Here is a 21,546-nt window from a genome sequence, read left to right as displayed (position 1 = left end):
AATGTTCTATATTATGCCCCAAGTGATGGGTTGCTTCTCAGCCTTTGGGTCCTGCGCTAATGCGGAGTGGGGCCTGTGCTTATCCGGAACGCTGCCAGTCGTAGTTCCTGCTCTGCAGTGAGTTCTCTGGCTCCCGCGAGTTTTGTTGTTCTGATCTTACCTCCCTACCCCAGACCTTTGATACCCTGCTCTGCCCATGCCCAAGACTCTGATAATATCCTTCTTTCTGGCTTCTGACCTCCTGCTTGTACCCTGACCTAGGCTCCGCTCGCTCCCTGTGTACCTTATCTAACTTCCTGGCTTCTGACCTCTGGCTTGTACCCTGACAACGGCTCTGCTCGCACCATGTGCACCATATCTGACTTCCTGGCTTTTGAACTCCTGGTTGTACCCTGACCTTGGCTCCGCTCGCTCCCTGTGTACCTTATCTGACTTCCTGGCTTCTGACCTTCGGCTTTTACTCTGACCCCGGCTTTGCTCACACCCTGTGTACCATATCTGACTTCCTGTCTTTTGACTTCCGGCTTGTACCCTGACCTCAGCTCCGCTCGCTCCCTGTATACTTTATCTGACTTCTTGGCTTCTGACCAGCGGCGTGTTTGACTTCCCTGTCTCTAATAGCTTCTAGTGACACCTAGTGGCGTATCGTCACATAATGTTTCTTACTTGCAATCGCCACTGGAGGGAGCTCACTACACACTAATCTATGCAGTAAGCTCTTTAGCTCCCTCTATTGGCAGCTTCAGGTAGGAAAAATTGCATCATTCAAAAGTTATGTCTTTGCAGGGGCAATCAGACAAGCTGAGCTTCACCACCTATAAAGAAATTAATCGGTGCAGAATGTGAAACCAAATGGATCACAATCATTCCAGACAATATAATTTCCTTGGGCGATGCGTTGTCGCGCCTTTGTCTACAGAACTTCTGTACATATTTGCTGGGTATTTATTTGCAAATACCTCAACAGTGAGAATATTGCTGCGGTAGCCTGGCTGATTGGTATTCACACGCACAATTCCAGTCTCCGCAGGCTGTCCAGCAGACATTGAGCACCATGCTAGTAATTTCATTTTTTTTTTTATGACTGATCCAACAGGATGTCATTGTTGAGAAACTCTGTTCAGCTGCAACTCATAAATCAGTTGCACATGAGGTAGTCAAAATAATTGGCATCCTATAGAGCAAATCTGATCACCAAACCACCCTGCACAAGGAATAGCCATTGGGTCAACTGGCCACTTAGCTTCTCGATCATCAGGAAGACTGTCCGGGTCACCATGGATGGTTAGGAAGCTACTAAATGGCATTAAATTAATACCTGACCTAAGGAACCCAATAGATGATCATTGGGTTGTCAACAAGGATGGCTCCACCACTTTATACCTTGGTATATTCAATTGGATCACTATGAATAATCATTAGATTACTAACCACTACTTTGCCCACTGTTGTGAATACGTTTTTCAGTTTGGGGCTCCCTCTTGTGGTCAGTGCTGGCAGTGCAGTTGATTTGTGGAATGAAATCCACACACCTGTAGAGGACTGGCAATCAGGGTTAGATTGGGACTATATAACTGAGTAGTTTTCTTATGTTACTTGCTGGTGCTCAATGGTCTCAGGTGTGTTAACGACATTCTGTAACCAGCCCTGCTCACAGCAAGAACTCCTCTCAGATAAGTGCTCTTTGTACCTCTGTTGTTGTTTTTCCACTTTGTTGTTGTTTTTTTTTTTGCTTTAATACTAATACTTGATTCCTATTTTGTCTGTGTGGAGTTCTTGGTGAAATGGGATCATTCCCTCCTGGGAGTGTCTGTATACTTAGCTCCATGATTCTGAAAGGTATTGTGTTTGTCATGCTTGGTATTAATTCAGTCCCTCGTCTGTATTAGTGTTTTTCGATCCCAGTAACATCTGAGTGCTGATACAGTGGGGGAGAGGTTGTGTGACCTCAGGATTTTTCCATATCAGTAGTGCTGGTATATATTAGGGGTTTTACGGCTGCAGACAGTTGCTCTTTCCTATCCTTTTCTATTAAGATGGGTTGGGCCTCACCTTTCCTGAATCTGTCTTTTCTGGCTTTGTATTGTGTTTTTCTATATCATCATAGTCTTTACATGTGGGGGGCTATCTATCTATCTTTGGGGATTGCTCCGAGGCAGATTAGCTTTCTTATATCTCTATCTGTAAGAATATTTATTCCTCCAGCAGTGTCGAGATGACTAGGTCATCGTAGGCTCGTCCCACGGCTACTTCTAGTTGTGTGTCAGGATTAGGTCTGCAGTCCGTTAAGGTTCCAACCACTCTGTTACTATTTGGGATTCTGAATTTTTGATCCTCCTCGGTTCCTAAATCATAACCGCCCACACTCAAGATGGGTGACAAGGAAATACTATTATACTGATTAGATCACCATGGATGGACAGAAATGAATTCCTAACCAAAAGGAACACCACGGATGATCTCTGCCTTGTCAACGAGAATGGCTGGTCTACTTTAGTCATAGTGATCCAATTGCATATCCCAAGTTATAATCATTGAATTATAAACCACTAGACTACAAGGGATGGCTACTTTACTTATTAATAACTTGAGATATCTAGTAGATCACCAGAAATGACCAATTTGCAATTAGGGGACCAAGGATTGCCATTAAACTCATTATATCACCAAGAGTAACCATTGGTCTACTAACCTCTACACTACCAAGAATGCACTCTCATTCAGTTGCTCACGAGGGGTAAAAATGGGTCAGTAATCAAATTATTATACCCAGTCACTACATGTTACAGGTCAGAGACAGTCATGTGGTTTCTGGCAATAGAAGGTCACACCATTTGGCTGTGCAAAATGCTCCCTGACTTTGTATTGTTCCTGCTCTTAGCATTCATTGGTATAGGTAGCTTTCCTGCTGGATTCATCTCTCCCTTTTGGACCCAGCATAGGCTTGCCTTCCATCCAGCTGCTGATCATCAGTATTCTCTTGGTGCTTAAATACTCCCTTCTTCCCTGGACTGATGCTGGTGATATTATCCAGTTCATTCTAGCTCTGGTTGCAAGCAGGTGGCTTGTACTCCTCTGTATTATCGTTATGGAAGCTTGCTGAACTCCTGCCTGTGTCATCTGTAGATAAGTAGTTCATGCTTTTTCCCCAGTGTGTCCCCCTTGTGTCTTCCTTTAGTGTTTATTGGGGTTGACGAAGAGCTAATTCAACCCATTCCCTATTTAAGGTCTAGCACTAGGGATACCTGGGGTCAGGTATCCAGCTTAATACATAAGTGTAGAACCTATCTGGGGTGGTGAGGGACCACAGGGACCAGCTGTAGGTTTGGTCAGGGCTTAGGATCACCATCTCCCCCTTCCCTTTTGCCACTCGACTGGTACTTTCCCATACCTAGCGTGACACTACCTCACCAGGGACAGGACACTGCTCACTAAGATACAGGATTACCCAGTCTTTATTGGGCCACCAGGGTCGCTATGTTTGACACAGAGACTTCATCTTGTAATGCTCTTTAATTTTATACAGCGACACAGTGTGAGATTTTGGGATTTGCTGTTTTGCAGCCACAGATGGGGGCCACTCACATATCCTAATCTGGGTCATGTAACAAGCTCAATTTACAAATTCTTGAGGAGAAAAGTCTGGCAGAAGCAGCCTGCAGCATCCCTAGGGAGAGTGCTAGCTCTTGGACCCAGTGTGTATTGACTGCATGTGATATTAGCCCGATAAAATGTGAGGCATTCAGCAGTCATTGATTTTATAGAAATACCCGGGCTCAGAGGATGAATGCCTTCTGTGAACTGCATCAGAAAATAGGTCATCGGATGGCAGTAGCCTTCTAGCTGTTGAGTGTCTGGAATTGGAAGAGCAAGTTAGGACATTTGACAGATCCATTCTGCTCGACCTGCCTTGAGTTCAGATCCGCATCCTGCTTGGCTTTCTTCAGCATTTCCGGCTGGTTCACTGCTCCGAGATGGATAAACACGATGTCCAAATCACTCAGCAAATACAATGGTAGAAAAGGGGGCAGCTCTGAACGGCATTAAAGGAAACGCTCATACAAGAATATAACTACTATAATACTGCCCCCTATGTACAAGAATATGACTACTATAATACTGCCCCCTATGTACAAGAATTACTATAATACGCCCCCTTCCCTGACGAAGGCTGACGCTGAAACGCGCGTCGGATGGGACTTGGCGCCATTCCAGCTGTGAGTATGTGTGCTTATTGCTAAATATTTGACTGCCACTGGATGATGCCCTTTGTACTTTTTTGATCTGGGATTGTGCCTAAATATATTTCAATGATACTTGCTGGCTTCCCCTTCACTCTTTAGTAAGGCTATTCTGTGGCTTCTATATAACATTGCACACGTGTCTGCTCCCAGTTGTTCTGGTATGCCATCTTGTGTACCCTCTCTGCTATTATACCCCTTCTTGTTCTTTTACAAAAAGTTTTTTGATAAATAAAGATTCTTTTATATTAACTTTGTCATCTGATCTTCTTTTGTGAGTTGGTTTTGTGTCTTGACATAGATCAGAATATCCATTTTTATTTATGAGAAAGTGGGTGGTGGTACTTTTTCCCTATATTGGGAGACCACCTTATTACATATAATTCCCAGTTTATTCATATCTGACCAAGGCTGATTGTTGGTGTTAAGAATATAACTACTATAATACTGCCCCCTATGTACAAGAATATAACTACTATAATACTGCCCCCTATATACAAGAATATAATTACTATCATACTGCCCCCTATGTACAAGAATATAACTACTATAATACTGCCCCCTATGTACAAGAATATAACTACTATAATACTGCCCCCTATGTACAAGAATATAACTACTATAATACTGCCCCTATGTACAAGAATATAACTACTATAATACTGCCCCCTATGTACAAGAATATAACTACTATAATACTGCCCCCTATGTACAAGAATATAACTACTATAATACTGCCCCCTATGTTCAAGAATATAACTACTATAATACTGCCCCCATGTACAAGAATATAACTACTATAATACTGCCCCCTATGTACAAGAATATAACTACTATAATACTGCCCCCTATGTTCAAGAATATAACTACTATAATACTGCCCCCATGTACAAGAATATAACTACTATATTACTGCCCCTATGTACAAGAATATAACTACTATAATACTGCCCCTATGTACAAGAATATAACTACTATAATACTGACCCTATGTACAAGAATATAACTACTATAATACTGACCCTATGTACAAGAATATAACTACTATAATACTGCCCCCTATATACAAGAATATAATTACTATCATACTGCCCCCTATGTACAAGAATATAACTACTATAATACTGCCCCCTATGTACAAGAATATAATTGCTATAATACTGCCCCTATGTACAAGAATATAACTACTATATTACTGCCCTTATGTACAAGAATATAGCTACTATAATACTGCTCCTATGTACAAGAATATAACTACTATAATACTGACCCTATGTACAAGAATATAACTACTATAATACTGCCCCCTATGTACAAGAATATAACTACTATAATACTGCCCCCTATGTACAAGAATATAACTACTATAATACTGCCCCCTATGTACAAGAATATAACTACTATAATACTGCCCCCTATGTACAAGAATATAACTACTATAATACTGCCCCCTATATACAAGAATATAATTACTATCATACTGCCCCCTATGTACAAGAATATAACTACTATAATACTGCCCCCTATGTACAAGAATATAACTACTATAATACTGCCCCCTATATACAAGAATATAATTACTATCATACTGCCCCCTATGTACAAGAATATAACTACTATAATACTGCCCCCTATGTACAAGAATATAATTGCTATAATACTGCCCCTATGTACAAGAATATAACTACTATATTACTGCCCTTATGTACAAGAATATAGCTACTATAATACTGCTCCTATGTACAAGAATATAACTACTATAATACTGACCCTATGTACAAGAATATAACTACTGTAATACTGCCCCCTATGTACAAGAATATAACTACTATAATACTGCCCCCTATGTACAAGAATATAACTACTATAATACTGCCCCCTATGTACAAGAATATAACTACTATAATACTGCCCCCTATGTACAAGAATATAACTACTATAATACTGCCCCCTATATACAAGAATATAACTACTATAATACTGCCCCCCTATGTACAAGAATATAACTACTATAATACTGCCCCCTATATACAAGAATATAATTACTATCATACTGCCCCCTATGTACAAGAATATAACTACTATAATACTGCCCCTATGTACAAGAATATAACTACTATAATACTGACCCTATGTACAAGAATATAACTACCAAAATACTGCCCCCTATGTACAAGAATATAACTACTATAATACTGCCCCCTATATACAAGAATATAATTACTATCATACTGCCCCCTATGTACAAGAATATAACTACTATAATACTGCCCCCTATGTACAAGAATATAATTGCTATAATACTGCCCCTATGTACAAGAATATAACTACTATATTACTGCCCTTATGTACAAGAATATAGCTACTATAATACTGCTCCTATGTACAAGAATATAACTACTATAATACTGACCCTATGTACAAGAATATAACTACTGTAATACTGCCCCCTATGTACAAGAATATAACTACTATAATACTGCCCCCTATGTACAAGAATATAACTACTATAATACTGCCCCCTATGTACAAGAATATAACTACTATAATACTGCCCCCTATATACAAGAATATAACTACTATAATACTGCCCCCTATGTACAAGAATATAACTACTATAATACTGCCCCCTATATACAAGAATATAATTACTATCATACTGCCCCCTATGTACAAGAATATAACTACTATCATACTGCCCCCTATGTACAAGAATATAACTACTATAATACTGCCCCCTATGTACAAGAATATAACTACTATAATACTGCCCCCTATGTACAAGAATATAACTACTATAATACTGCCCCCTATGTACAAGAATATAACTACTATAATACTGCCCCCTATGTACAAGAATATAACTACTATAATACTGCCCCCATGTACAAGAATATAACTACTATATTACTGCCCCTATGTACAAGAATATAACTACTATAATACTTCCCCTATGTACAAGAATATAACTACTATAATACTGACCCTATGTACAAGAATATAACTACCAAAATACTGCCCCCTATGTACAAGAATATAACTACTATAATACTGCCCCCTATATACAAGAATATAATTACTATCATACTGCCCCCTATGTACAAGAATATAACTACTATAATACTGCCCCCTATGTACAAGAATATAATTGCTATAATACTGCCCCTATGTACAAGAATATAACTACTATATTACTGCCCTTATGTACAAGAATATAGCTACTATAATACTGCTCCTATGTACAAGAATATAACTACTATAATACTGACCCTATGTACAAGAATATAACTACTATAATACTGCCCCCTATGTACAAGAATATAACTACTATAATACTGCCCCCTATATACAAGAATATAATTACTATCATACTGCCCCCTATGTACAAGAATATAACTACTATAATACTGCCCCCTATGTACAAGAATATAATTGCTATAATACTGCCCCTATGTACAAGAATATAACTACTATATTACTGCCCTTATGTACAAGAATATAGCTACTATAATACTGCTCCTATGTACAAGAATATAACTACTATAATACTGCTCCTATGTACAAGAATATAACTACTATAATATTGCCCCCTATGTACAAGAATATAATTGCTATAATACTGCCCCTATGTACAAGAATATAACTACTATAATACTGCCCCCTATGTACAAGAATATAACTACTATAATACTGCCCCCTATGTACAAGAATATAACTACTATAATACTGCTCCTATATACAAGAATATAATTGCTATAATACTGCCCCTATGTACAAGAATATAACTACTATATTACTGCCCTTATGTACAAGAATATAGCTACTATAATATTGCCCCCTATGTACAAGAATATAATTGCTATAATACTGCCCCTATGTACAAGAATATAACTACTATAATACTGCTTCTATGTGCAAGAATATAACTACTATAATACTGCTCCCTGTGTACAAGAATATAACTACTATAATACTACTCCTATGTACAAGAATATAACTACTATAATACTGCCCCATGTGTACAAGAATAAAACTACTATAATACTGCCCCATGTGTACAAGAATATAACTACTATAATACTGCCCCATGTGTACAAGAATATAACTACTATAATACTGCTCCCTGTGTACAAGAATATAACTACTATAATACTACTCCTATGTACAAGAATATAACTACTATAATACTGCCCCTATGTACAAGAATATAACTACTATAATACTGCTCCTATGTACAAGAATATAACTACTATAATATTGCCATCTATGTACAAGAATATAACTGCTATAATACTGCCTCTATGTACAAAAATATAACTACTATTATACTGCCCCCTATGTACAAGAATATACCTACTATAATACTGCTCCCATGCACAAGAATATAATTACTACAGTATATACAGCTCCCAGTAACCCCTAGTCTATCAAAGGTGCTGTGCTTTTTATCATCTGATGCCCCCTGAGCACAGCAGAAAGCGTTCTGATTACATAAGTCCCTATCTGCAGCATAGGGCTGTGTATCAAACTGTAAAATATGAGCGCTGCAGGCAGGAGTAACATTCTCTGTCTTGGATGTTTTCCATAGGAAAAAAAAATGAAAGAAAGAAAAGGAATGTAAGTGCTGCTTCCAGAAAGAGGACATCGGGGAGCAACAATGCTTTTCAAATTCATTGCAGGGTAAGAAGCGCCTTCCGCTCATACACTAAGAGGCAATTTATAAGCGCATCATACAGAAGAGTGGACGGGTAGATGTGTGGATATTGAAAGCTTGTCCCAGCACCTGAGTCCCCGAATGATGCCACCTAGTGGTGAAACATTTTTGTAAATCAATTTATTTGTTACTCAGCCATTTAGGACAATGAGATTGGGTGATTGATTATTCATTCATTCATTCATTCATTAATTTCTTTAACTTTAAAGCACTGCACAATGAAACCCTAAAAAATAGCTTATTTTAACGCACTGGTGGTCACTTATGTATAATATATATATATATATATATATGTAGATATATATATGTATATATATTATATATATATGTAGATATATTATATTAGATTTTATATATATATATATATATGTAGATATATATATATATATATATATATATATATATATATGTATGTGCGTGTGATTTTATATATGTATATATATATATATATACATATAAATATACACATATATATATATCTGTGTGTGTGTGTATATATGTATACATATATATATTATACATATATACATATATAAATATATATATATATATATATATATATATATATACCTATGTGTGTGTGTGTGTGTGTATATGTATACATATATATACATAGATATATATATATCTGTGTGTGTGTATATATATATATATATATATATATATATATATATATAAAATGTGTGTATGTATATAATATATATATATATATATGTGTGTGTGTATATATATTTATATTATATATATATATATATATATATATATATATATATATATATATACACATACACACACACGCACACACGTATGCGTGTGTATGTGTATGAGAGAGAGAATATATGTTTTGATGCACCTTTTTTCATTTCTGATTATTCTGTGGAAAATATCATCTTCCTTTTAAGATTTTTTTTTTTTTAGCCTCATTTGGGGACTTGCCAGTGTGATTGGTGGTATGGTAAAAAATTATTGCTGTATCACCTTATATAATTTATAAGTGCATTAATAAAAATCTGATGAGGCAGGGCTTAGTAGGGGTATATAGATTAAAAAAGAACCCTGCAGACCTTTTATATGGCTAGTAATGCTATTGAGATCCAATGGCACCACATGATTGTGACCCTGGAGTGCAGATGTGGTGGCACAGGGGTTGCACACTCCTTCTGTCTACATTCTCAGAATCCCAGAATTAAACATTATCCCCTAATCATAACTTTTGTCACATGGAGTTTTGCAGAAACATCGCTGACTGTCATGATGGCGTCGGGCTTTGTCCACATTGCACACATTCTGACACTCAGCCCGCTCTGCTGTCTGGGATCAACACAGAAAGACTCGGACTGCAACCTACTGCGTGCTGAATCTTAAGCAGGCTAGCAAGAGTTAATCTCTGCTAGTCTGCTTTTTAGGTTCATTTGATCACATGTGGTGAAGAAGCCAATCAGATCTGCTCCCCTCCTATTTATGCTGGTGGAATCCTTCTATCCATGCCAGCTATAGTGAAGTGGGGTGTCCCAGACTCTCTGGTGAAAATTGTGCTATTTGCATGTTACGGTTGTGGAAGTTTACCCCCTTGTTTTCTAGCTTCCTTTCTTCTCTTGTGTTTCCTTCTGAATCTCTTATTGTCTTTATCCTTCTGTGCTTACGTATGGCAGAGTTTTGTTTTTCCCCCTTGTCTGTCTATATCTGTGACTTTCATTACACTCCTGTCCCATCCCCTCCTGGGGGAGACGGGGAAACAGATCAGCACTGGCCAGGAAGGAGACTCAGGCTTCCCCACCATTAAGGGTATCCCTGAGATTAGGGATAGCATATGGCCACCTAGCGACGGGGAAAACGATCAGGACTGGCCAGGCAGGAGACTCAGGAATACCCACTATTAGTGGTATCCCTGAGATTAGGGATAGCATATAGCCACCTAACAATGGGGAAAAAGATCAGGACTGGCCAGGCAGGAGACTCCGGAATACCCACTATTAGTGGTATCCCTGAGATTAGGGATAGCATATGGCCATCTAGCGACGGGGCAAACAATCAGGACTGGCCAGGAAGGAGACTCTGGAATCCCCACCATTAGTGGTATCCCTGAGATTAGGGATAGCATATGGCCACCTAACAATGGGGAAAAAGATCAGGACTGGCCAGGCAGGAGACTCCGGAATACCCACTATTAGTGGTATCCCTGAGATTAGGGATAGCATATGGCCATCTAGCGACGGGTCAAACAATCAGGACTGGCCAGGAAGGAGACTCGGGCATCCCCACCATTAGGGGTATCCCTGAGATTAGGGATAGTATAGACCCACCTGGCTGGAGGGACAGCTTAGAGCCCCACTATCCCAGAGTCATCGTGACAGATTTAGAGATCTCAGCAGTCATTCATAGCTGCTTTCATTGCTGACACTGCAACTACAGTCAGGTGATCGCTGCAGCCTCAGCAGTCACGAGCCAACCATACTGCCGCTCATCAGCTCCGAGACCAGCCATCGGCTTCATTGCCATGTAGGTAGAAACATCATCACTATGCTGGCGTAGAATGGACGATGACTTCTTTTCATGCATCCTCTGCTTTTTGGACATTTTTTTTTAGAAAAAGAACATTGCACAAACTCTTTAATAGCTGAAACTAGGAAAATCCTTTGTCTAAGGACTATATAATAAACCTACGTGAATTGACGCTGCCCAATGGGGCGGATGTTCCAAGTGTCACATTTACCTCCGTGTTTTATATTCGGTGTCTCACATTTCGCTGTCCTTGTCACTCAGACAAATGAATACTATTTCTAGTCCTGCACCAGTAACTCCAGGAGACATGTGTCACTCCAACATGACAAGGTAATTGTTATAACTCCTGATCCTTCCCAACTCAATCCACATTTATTGCTAGACAGCAGCAATATTCCAGATGATAATCCACGCGAGGGATATAAATATATATAGGCTTTAGGAAGCGAGTGTGAGAGTTTGCAATGTCAAAACGTTCATCATTTTCTGTAAATTATTTTTATTTCCTTAAAAAATGCTTGTGGCAAAGAAAGGTGTAACCTATATGTAACTGTCACATGGTGTTTGGCTCTAAACTCAACGAGTGTCATGTCATCAGACACTGTTCACACTACAGACTCTGAGACTCCATACTCGGGCGTTGACCAGCTGTGTGCTCATGAGTGATCGGGCTAGGAGGAGTTAATCTCTCCAAGCCTGCTGGTTACCTTTTGGATAACATGTTGCCGGAGACCTATCATCTATGCCTTTTTAAGATGGAGGAATCTGTCTTGCCATGTCGACTATAGCTTTTTCTAAACCAGTCCATGTGCGCTTGTGTACCAGTAACTGGTGATTTACTGTGTGTTGTTTGGAGTACTGTGGAATTCCTTCTGTCATCTGGTTATTTTCCTCCCTGCGCTTTATTTTCCTTCTTATCATTTGTTGTGATTACTCTGTGTGAGCGTGATGCATGCTAGAGTTTTGGTTTGTCCATATCTGTGGGTTCTACTACTCCTGTCCTGGTCCTCCCCTGCGATGGGGGAGAGGGAGTATTAGATCAGGGGTGGCTAGGAGCAGGGCAAGGAAGGCGGCCCAGACATCGTCACCATCAGATGTATCTCTGGTAGTAGGAACAGCTAGGGCCCCCTAGCCTGAGGGTCAGTCTAGGAGCCCTGGTCCTCTGTTATGCCCTCACATCTGGTGACAGTAACATAATGGAAAGGGTCTATCTTAACTACATAATGCTGCCATCCATTTGCAAGAATATAACTACTATAATACTGCCCCTATGTGCAAGAATATATCTATTATACTATATCTTGTGTACAAGAATATAACTACTATAATACTGCCCCATGTATAAAAATATTACTTCTAAAATACTGCTCCCTATGTGCAAGAATATAACTACTATATACTGCCCCTATATACTAGTATATAAGTACTATTAAACTGTCCCCTATGTACAAAAATATAACTACAATAATACTATCCCCTATGTGCAAGAATATATCTAATATTATACTGCTTCCAAGTACAATACACCGACTATAATACTGCCCCTATGGACAAGAATATAACTACTATAATACTGCCCCTATGTACAAGAATATAACTACTATAATACTGCCCCTATGTACAAGAATACAACTACTATAATACTGCTCCTCCTATGTACAAGAATATAACTACTATAATACTGCCCCTATGTACAAGAATACAACTACTATAATACTGCTCCTATGTACAAGATTATAACTACTATGAAAAAATATTAAATACTAGTAATAATACTTCCTATAATGTAACACATTATATTTTTCATACTGTGATTTCTTTTACGTACGGTAAGTCTTCAGCCCACAGGTTTAATGATACATTCTGATGCTAATAGGTTTATACTGGATTTACGCGCCCGCTCAGTCATGTAATCACTTGGGAAATAACCTCTTGTACAGATTATTAGCTCTTTACTTGTCTACAGTAAATGAAGGAGCGCGCACTTCATGAATGGACGTTGTCTTGCCAGAAGACTTTAAAATGTATGGACCCTCTGTGCATGTCTAACCACATAGGGATAAGGATCTAGTAAAATGTCGGGGGCCCCCCACCACTCTCTTGGTGCGTCACGTTCCTTTCCTATATACGGTACCTATAACAAGTCGACTGGCTTTTATATTTCAAGCCTGGATTAGAGCTGACCTAAACTTCTCTGGTAAGGCAAGGTAAAGACCTCAGTGTGTTAGATGGGCTTCACCCCTAGTGCCCCTCCTATACCTTCCATCTCATACATAAAGTGTCAGCTCACTTCCAAATTGGAGGCAGTTTGACTTGGTGTTTCAGCGTTCTCTGTGGGCGATCATCGGATTACTAGAAGAATCTAGGATTCGTTCTGCAGAACATATTTCCTTCAAAATAAAAACCAGCCTTATTCATTGGAAACTTTTTGAGAGAGAAGAAATTGCAGAGGGCGATGGAAAAGAAAATTATTCTGGAATTGCTGGAACATCGAAAGGAACCTTCTCGTTTCTGACACAGAGACACCATCTATGGAACAATTGCTGGGATTAAAGGAGAATTCCAAAGGAAAAATGGATTTCTATATCCCTGCTTCAGTGATGTCACTAGAGACTGAGACAAGTCTGTCGTGTAGGAGTTTGTGACATCACTGAGGCAGAGTCAGATCAGTAACTTCATGTCACTCGCTATTAAGTTACTGACCTTTCTCCGCCTCAGTGATGTCACTCGCTACTAAGTTACTGATCTGACTGCCTCAGTGATGTCACTTGCTAAATTACTGATCTGACTACCTCAGTGATGTCACTCACCATTAAGTTACTGATCTGACTGCCTCAGTAATGTCACTCGCTAAGTTACTGATGACTGCCTCAGTGATGTCACTTGCTACGTTTCTGATGACTGCCTCAGTGATGTCACTTGCTACGTTACTGATCTGACTGCCTCAGTGATGTCACTCGCCATTAAGTTACTGATCTGACTGCCTCAGTGATGTCACTCGCTAAGTTACTGATGACTGCCTCAGTGATGTCACTTGCTACGTTTCTGATGACTGCCTCAGTGATGTCACTCGCCATTAAGTTACTGATCTGACTGCCTCAGTGATGTCACTCGCCATTAAGTTACTGATCTGACTGCCTCAGTGATGTCACTCGCCATTAAGTTACTGATCTGACTGCCTCTGTGATGTCACTTGCTAAGTTACTGATCTGACTGCCTCAGTGATGTCACTCGCTACTAAGTTTCTGCTCTGCCTCTGCCTCGGTGATGTCACTCACTACTAAATTAATAATCTAATTCTGCCTCAGTGATGTCACTCCCTAAGTTACTGATCTGACTGCCTCAGTGAGGTCACTAGCTACTAAGTTACTGATTTGACTCAGCAAGAGACATCACTAAGGCAAAGTTCCTGATCTGTCTCAGTAATGTCACTTGCTACTAAGTTACTGATCTGACTGCCTCAGTAATGTCACTTGCTACTAAGTTACTGATCTGACTGCCTCAGTAATGTCACTTGCTACTAAGTTACTGATCTGACACCGCCTCAATAATGTCACTTGCTAAGTTACTGATCTGACTGCCTTAGTGATGTCATTGCTACTAAGTTACTGATCTGACTGCCTCAGTGATGTCATTGCTACTAAGTTACTGATCTGACTGCCTCAGTGATGTCACTTGCTAAGTTACTGATCTGACTGCCTCAGTGATGTCACTTGCTAAGTTAGTGATCTGACTGCCTCAGTGATGTCACTTGCTAAGTTACTGATCTGACTGCCTCAGTGATGTCACTTGCTAAGTTACTGACTGACTGCCTCAGTGATGTCACTTGCTAAGTTACTGATCTGACTGCCTCAGTGATGTCACTTGCTAAGTTACTGATCTGACTGCCTCAGTGATGTCACTTGCTAAGTTACTGATCTGACTGCCTCAGTGATGTCACTTGCTAAGTTACTGATCTGACTGCCTCAGTGATGTCATTGCTACTAAGTTACTGATCTGACTGCCTCAGTGATGTCATTGCTACTAAGTTACTGATCTGACTGCCTCAGTGATGTCACTTGCTAAGTTACTGATCTGACTGCCTCAGTGATGTCACTTGCTAAGTTACTGATCAGACTGCCTCAGTGATGTCACTTGCTACTAAGTTACTAATTTATTTCTGTCTTGCAGATTAAACTGATTCTTAAGTAACTGAAAGAACATTTGCCTCAGTGATATCACTGGCTCCTGGGGGTATAATCGGATGCTTCCTAATGTGTAAGCCTGAAAGATATAAAAAAGTAAAAAATAAAAGGAAATAAAATCACATTGTACTAAATTAAAATCTGGTTGTCACAGAAGAAAAACGTTAGCAATGGGAATAACAATTACTGTATTTGAGAACTCGTACAGCGGTTCACAGCAAGCCCACCCCATCCGTGACCTGCACCCCTCAGCTTTTCCTGACAGATTCACTGCTGCAAAGCTGAGGGAGGGGGTGAGGGATGGGGTGAGCCTGTCACTGCTGGAAAATATCCTCTCTTCCGCTCAGCAGGATTTTTTTTAATATAAAGCACCTTGGAAAGTGTCCAGATCAGCAATATTTGCTATTGAATGTACACATAAGATTTATCTATGTAGGGTGGACAATTAATTTTCCCAAAGGGCCACATGAGAGACCGTTACTGTTTTGGAGGCCGAACCAATACTCCGAAATTAATTCTGTTCAATATTAATATTATTAACTTCTTATTTTATAATAATACTAGCTGTAGTACCCGGACGTTGCCCGGGATAGTAACTGACTCTCTGTTTCTCTCCCAGTCTCTGTCTGTCTGTCTCTTTATCAGTCTCTCTCTTTGTGTCTCTGTGTCTGTCTCTCTCTTTCCCCGTCTTTCCCTATCTGTCTTTGTCTCTTTCCCAGTCTGTCTCTTTCCCTGTCTTTCCCTATCTGTCTTTGTCTGTCTCTTTCCCAGTCTGTCTCTTTTCCTGTCTGTCTTTGTCTGTCTCACTGTCTGTTTCCCCGTCTGTCTCTCTGTCTCTTTCCTTGTCTGTCTCTCTCTGTCTCTTTCCCTGGCTGCCTCTGTCTGTCTCTTTCCCCTTTGTCTTTCTTTCTGTCTCTGTCTGGCTTTTTTTTTCCTATTTGTCTCAGTGTGTGTCTCTGTCTCTTTCCCTGTGTGCCTCTTTCTCTGTCTGTGCCTGTCTGTCTCTGTCTGTCTCTCAATCTGTGTCTCTGTGTTTGTCTCTCCACCGACATCATATTACCTCACACATAGGCTTGTTATACTATGAATGTCCTTTGTTCCTATAGCAACCAATCATAGCTCCTATTAATAGCCTGTAGCTCGCAGCTCCATTCACTTTAATAGAGGCATGTTTTTTTGTAGAGTAACTGTAAAGCGCAGGGTTAAATTTTCTTGTCAAAACAGTCTATGACATTCCCTGAGTCACATGGGGTGTCTGTGAAAAATGTTGTGATTGTACATGCAATGGTGCGGATTCCTTTAGCAGACACACACACACACACACACACACACACACACACACACACACACATACACTCAGCTTATATATTAGTTAAATGTTATAGTTTATTACTCAGCAGATTGAAAAAAAAAAAACAGTTTGATGCTTTTTTTTTATAAAAGTTATATAAAAAAAAAATTGAAAATCATATTGCTCGTGTTCTTCATACCTTGTACCATCGTCAACAGCTCCCCAAAAACAGTGATGACCTCACAACTCCCTCCACACAGTATGATGGCTCCCACAACTCCCAAAAACTATGGTCCCACAGTATGCTCACACCCACTCAGTATGATGGCACCCAAAGCCCTCCAACGTAGTGAGATGGCCCTCGCAGATCCCCCACACTTTATGATCCGCAACAGCCCCTCAAACACAGTATAATTGCCCCCATGGTTTCCCAAAAAGTATGATCCCCCACAGTTCCCCACACACAGTATGATGGCTCTTACAGCTGAGTTCTCACAGTTCCCCAAAAAGTATGATCGCATAGTATGATCACCCCCCATCCAGTATGAATGGCATTCAAAGCCACCCAACATGATAAGATAACCCTCACGGATCCCCCACACTATATGATCCCCAACTAACCCCCCAACACAGTATTATGCACCCACATGATCTCCCAAACAGTATGATCCTCCACCACAGCTCCTCACACAGTATGATGGCTCCCACAGCTGACCCTTCAGCCCCTAAAAACTATGATCTCACAGCATGATCACTTCCACCCGGTATGATGGCACCCAAAGCCCTCCAGCGTAGTAAGTTGGCCCTCATGGAACCCCCACACTCTATGATCCCCAACAGGCCCTGAACACAGAACAATGGCCTTCATGATCGCGCAAACAGTATGATGTCCCACAGCTCCCCACACACAGTATGATGGCTCCCACTGCTGAGCCCTCACAGCCCCTGAACACCCCCACCAAGTATGATGGCACCCAAAGCCCTCCAACATAGTAAGATGGCCATCATGGATCCCACACACTGTAGCATCCCCAACACAGTATAAAGGACTCCCATACAGTATGATCCCCCACAACTCCCCAAACACAGTATGATGGCTCTCACCGTTGAGCCCTCACAGCTCCCAAAAACTATGATCTCACAGTATGATCACCCCCACCCAGTATGATGGCACCCAAAGCTCTCAGATAGTAACATGGTCCTCGCAGATCCCCCCACACTGTATGATCTCCAACAGCCCCCCCAACACAATATAATGGCCCGCAAGGTCTTCCAAACAGTACAATCCCCCACAGCTCCCCGCACACAGTATCATTACCTCCACAGCCTATTCTTTTATCAGACAAACCTCTCCCGAGCCAAAAGTTTACAAATTTATCAGCACTAACTAAAAACATCCAAATTAGAGGAAGTTGTCACCTTCAAATGTATGCTACAAAAAAAATGTACCCCCTCTTTGCACAATCTCCCTTTTACTAGTGCTTTATGTTCACAGTGGTGCATTAGGAATGGCCGGGGAGGGGGGGGGGGGGGGCAGCTGCTGCAGATCCTGGAATCCGGTGAAATACGTCTTCTTCACATCACCAGGGATTCCTCCGGCTTTCATGTACAGATAAAAGGAAGAAAACTGAACTGTTATTAAGCACTAAATCCAGGCGGAGTTGTCCTTTAGGCTGGGGTAACAACGGCTTGTAACTAACACTTTCATTGCCAACGTGTACAATTGCAAAATCCATTTAAAAATGTATTATATCTCCTATGGAATTTTCACAGGGGATTTTCAGCTGCAAATCCTGCACTAATTTATATGAATTTTACTGCAGATTTTATAGGTTTTCAGACTTTTTTGATTTTTCATAAAGAATTTTGAACCAGATTTTTAGTGGAAACGAAAAGGGTAACCATTTTTTTTTCCAGAAAATGCTATCCTGTGTGTACCTGATGAATAATGACAAATCTGGCCTTTAAATATTTTGTATTCTACATTTTTACCAGTTTTATCCTATGCATTCTCTATCCCTAAATTACAATCCATTATGACCCGATGGGAGGAAAATAGCTGCTTTAATGTCTTCCATAGACACCAATGGATTCCTGCTCATAATTTCCATTTTATCATACAGAAACAAGCAACAGCATTGATAAAATTGCACAGCATCAGTGATCAGTGTAGATGTGAATCCAGCTCTTCAGTGAGGTAAGACATGTTGGAAAGATCAGCACCATATTTCTGTGTCTCTCTCTGCTTGTTTCTTCCCCTCTGCTCCTCTCTCGTCCTCTCCCACAGAAACAAACAACATCATGGAAGAAATTGCACAGCATCAGTGATCAGTGTAGATGTGAATCCAGCTCTTCAGTAAGGTAAGACATGTTGGAAAGATCAGCACCATCTTTCTGTGTCTCCCCCTGTTTCCTCACTCTGCTCCTCTCTCCTCTCCTACAGAAACAAGCTACAGCATGGATGAAATTGCGAAGCATCAGTGATCAGTGTAGATGTGAATCCAGCTCTTCAGTATGTAAGACATGGTGGGAAGATCAGCATCATCTTTCTGTGTCTCCCTCTGTTTGTTTCCTCACTCTGCTCCTCTCTCCTCTTCTCCACAAAAACAAGCAACAGCATGGATGAAATTGCAGAGCATCAGTGATCAGTGTAGATGTGAATCCAGCTCTTCAGTATGTAAGACATGGTGGAAAAATCAGCACCATCTTTCTGTGTCTCCCTCTGCTTGTTTCCTCACTCTGCTCCTCTCTCCTCTCCCACAGAAACAAGCACCAGCATGGATGAAATTGCACAGCATCAGTGATCAGTGTAAATGTGAATCCAGCTCTTCAGTAAGGTAAGACATGGTGCAAAAACCAGTAAAATCTTTGTGTCCCCCTCTGCTTGTTTCCACCCTTTCCTCCTCTCTCCTCCTCTCCCACAGAAACAAGTAACAGTATGGATGAAATTGCACAGCATCCGTGATCAGTAAAGATGTGAATGTAGCTCTTCAGTTTGTAAGACACGGTGAAAAGATCAGCACCATCTTTCTGTGTCTCCCTCTGCTTGTTTTCCTCCCTTTGCTCCTCACTCCTCTCCCACAGATACAAGCAACAACATGGATGAAATTGCAGAGCATTAGTAATCCGTGTAGATGTGAATGCAGCTCTTCCGTTAGGTAAGACCTGGTGGGAAGATCAGCAACATCTTTCTGTCTCCCTCTGCTCTTCTCCTCCCTCTGCTCTTTTCTCCTCCTCTCCCACAGAAACAACAAAAGCATGCATGAAATTGCACAGCATCAGTGATCAGTGTAGATGTGAATCCAGCTCTTCAGTAAGGTAAGACATAGTGGAAAGACCAGCACCATCTTTTTATGTCTCCCACAGCTTGTTTCCTCACTCTGCTCCTGCTCTCCATAGAATAGAATAATGGGGATTGAGAAAGCAGGCCATATTTTCTGAGCAAGATGGATCTAAGATCCTACCCACCCCTGCCCCGCCCCGGAGTGAATGATGTGTTCAGGAAGCAGGAGGGAGAGGATGAAGTGGCTCATAAGTGGAGAAAGAATCAGATTTCTCTGTTAAGATAAATTAAATACATTCTTATAGTCGCCTGTACAACGTTTGTTGAAAGAACAGTTCCCATTGAAGACTCAAATATACATAAGATATGCACATTTTAATGAATTTCAGTCCCATACTTTTGTGCTCAGTGTCACCCCCTATATAACACTTTGTATGCGCTACCAAGCTGACTGCAAAAAGAAATCATTAACCACAGGCATGAAAACTGAGCAGAGTAATCTGCATAACTCCGCCCCTGAGGAGCAAAATTATACATTTGTTTAAGAATTTTCACATTTGGCATCAACAGATCTTTTCTTACGCTTTGCTTATGTCTGAGAACCTACCTGAAATATTAGACACATTCATATGAATGAATGCAAAATTCCAAGGCGGAAGATGATGATTGGTGGGATCAGCCATGCATTTGTAATTGGGTCACACATTGAGGTTGCTGCTTCCACTGATACTATCACCCCATGGGAGACACATGGAGGTAGAAATGAGGTAATTCCCAAGTGAAACACTAGGGGGACCTGCAAGACACAACAAAAACATTGGGTTTAATTTTTTTCTCCATGTTTCAGGAATTAAAGGGGAAGTCCACCTCTACTGGATTTACAGTACAGACCAAAAGTTTGGACACACCTTCTCATTCAATGAGTTTTCTTTATTTTCATGACTCTGGAAATTGTAGATTCACATTGAAGGCATCAAAACTATGAATTAACACATGTGGAATTAAATACTTAAAAAAAAAAGTGTGAAAAAACTGAAAATATGTCTTCTATTCTAGGTTCTTCAAAGTAGCCACCTTTTGCTTTGATTACTGCTTTGCACACTCTTGGCATTCTCTTGATGAACGTCAAGGGGTAGTCACCGGAAATGGTTTTCCAACAGTCTTGAAGGAGTTCCCAGAGATGCTTAGCACTTGTTGGCCCTTTTTCCTTCACTCTGCGGTCCAGCTCACCCCAAACCATCTCGATTGGGTTCAGGTCTGGTGACTGTGGAGGCCAGGTCATCTGGCGTCGCACCCCATCACTCTCCTTCTTAGTCAAATAGCCCTTACAC

At 40.4% G+C, this 21,546-nt stretch overlaps 1 protein-coding gene across 2 annotated transcripts in view; it reads right to left on the bottom strand.

Moving 5' to 3' along the window:
- The window catches only part of LOC142249676 (G-protein coupled receptor 22-like), a 224,270-nt gene that overhangs the window by 28,610 nt on the left and 174,114 nt on the right, over nt 1-21,546 (bottom strand). For both annotated transcript variants that reach the window (XM_075321475.1, XM_075321476.1), the window contains exon 2: nt 20,823-21,011. The gene's annotated coding sequence lies outside the window, so the exon portion shown is untranslated. The remainder of the gene's footprint in view (nt 1-20,822; nt 21,012-21,546) is intronic.

Source organism: Anomaloglossus baeobatrachus, chromosome 8 (assembly GCF_048569485.1).
Source record: "Anomaloglossus baeobatrachus isolate aAnoBae1 chromosome 8, aAnoBae1.hap1, whole genome shotgun sequence".
Taxonomy (NCBI): Eukaryota; Metazoa; Chordata; class Amphibia; order Anura; family Aromobatidae; genus Anomaloglossus; species Anomaloglossus baeobatrachus.
Note: the sequence above shows the minus strand (reverse complement) of the source record. Positions and strands in the feature narration are given on the sequence as shown.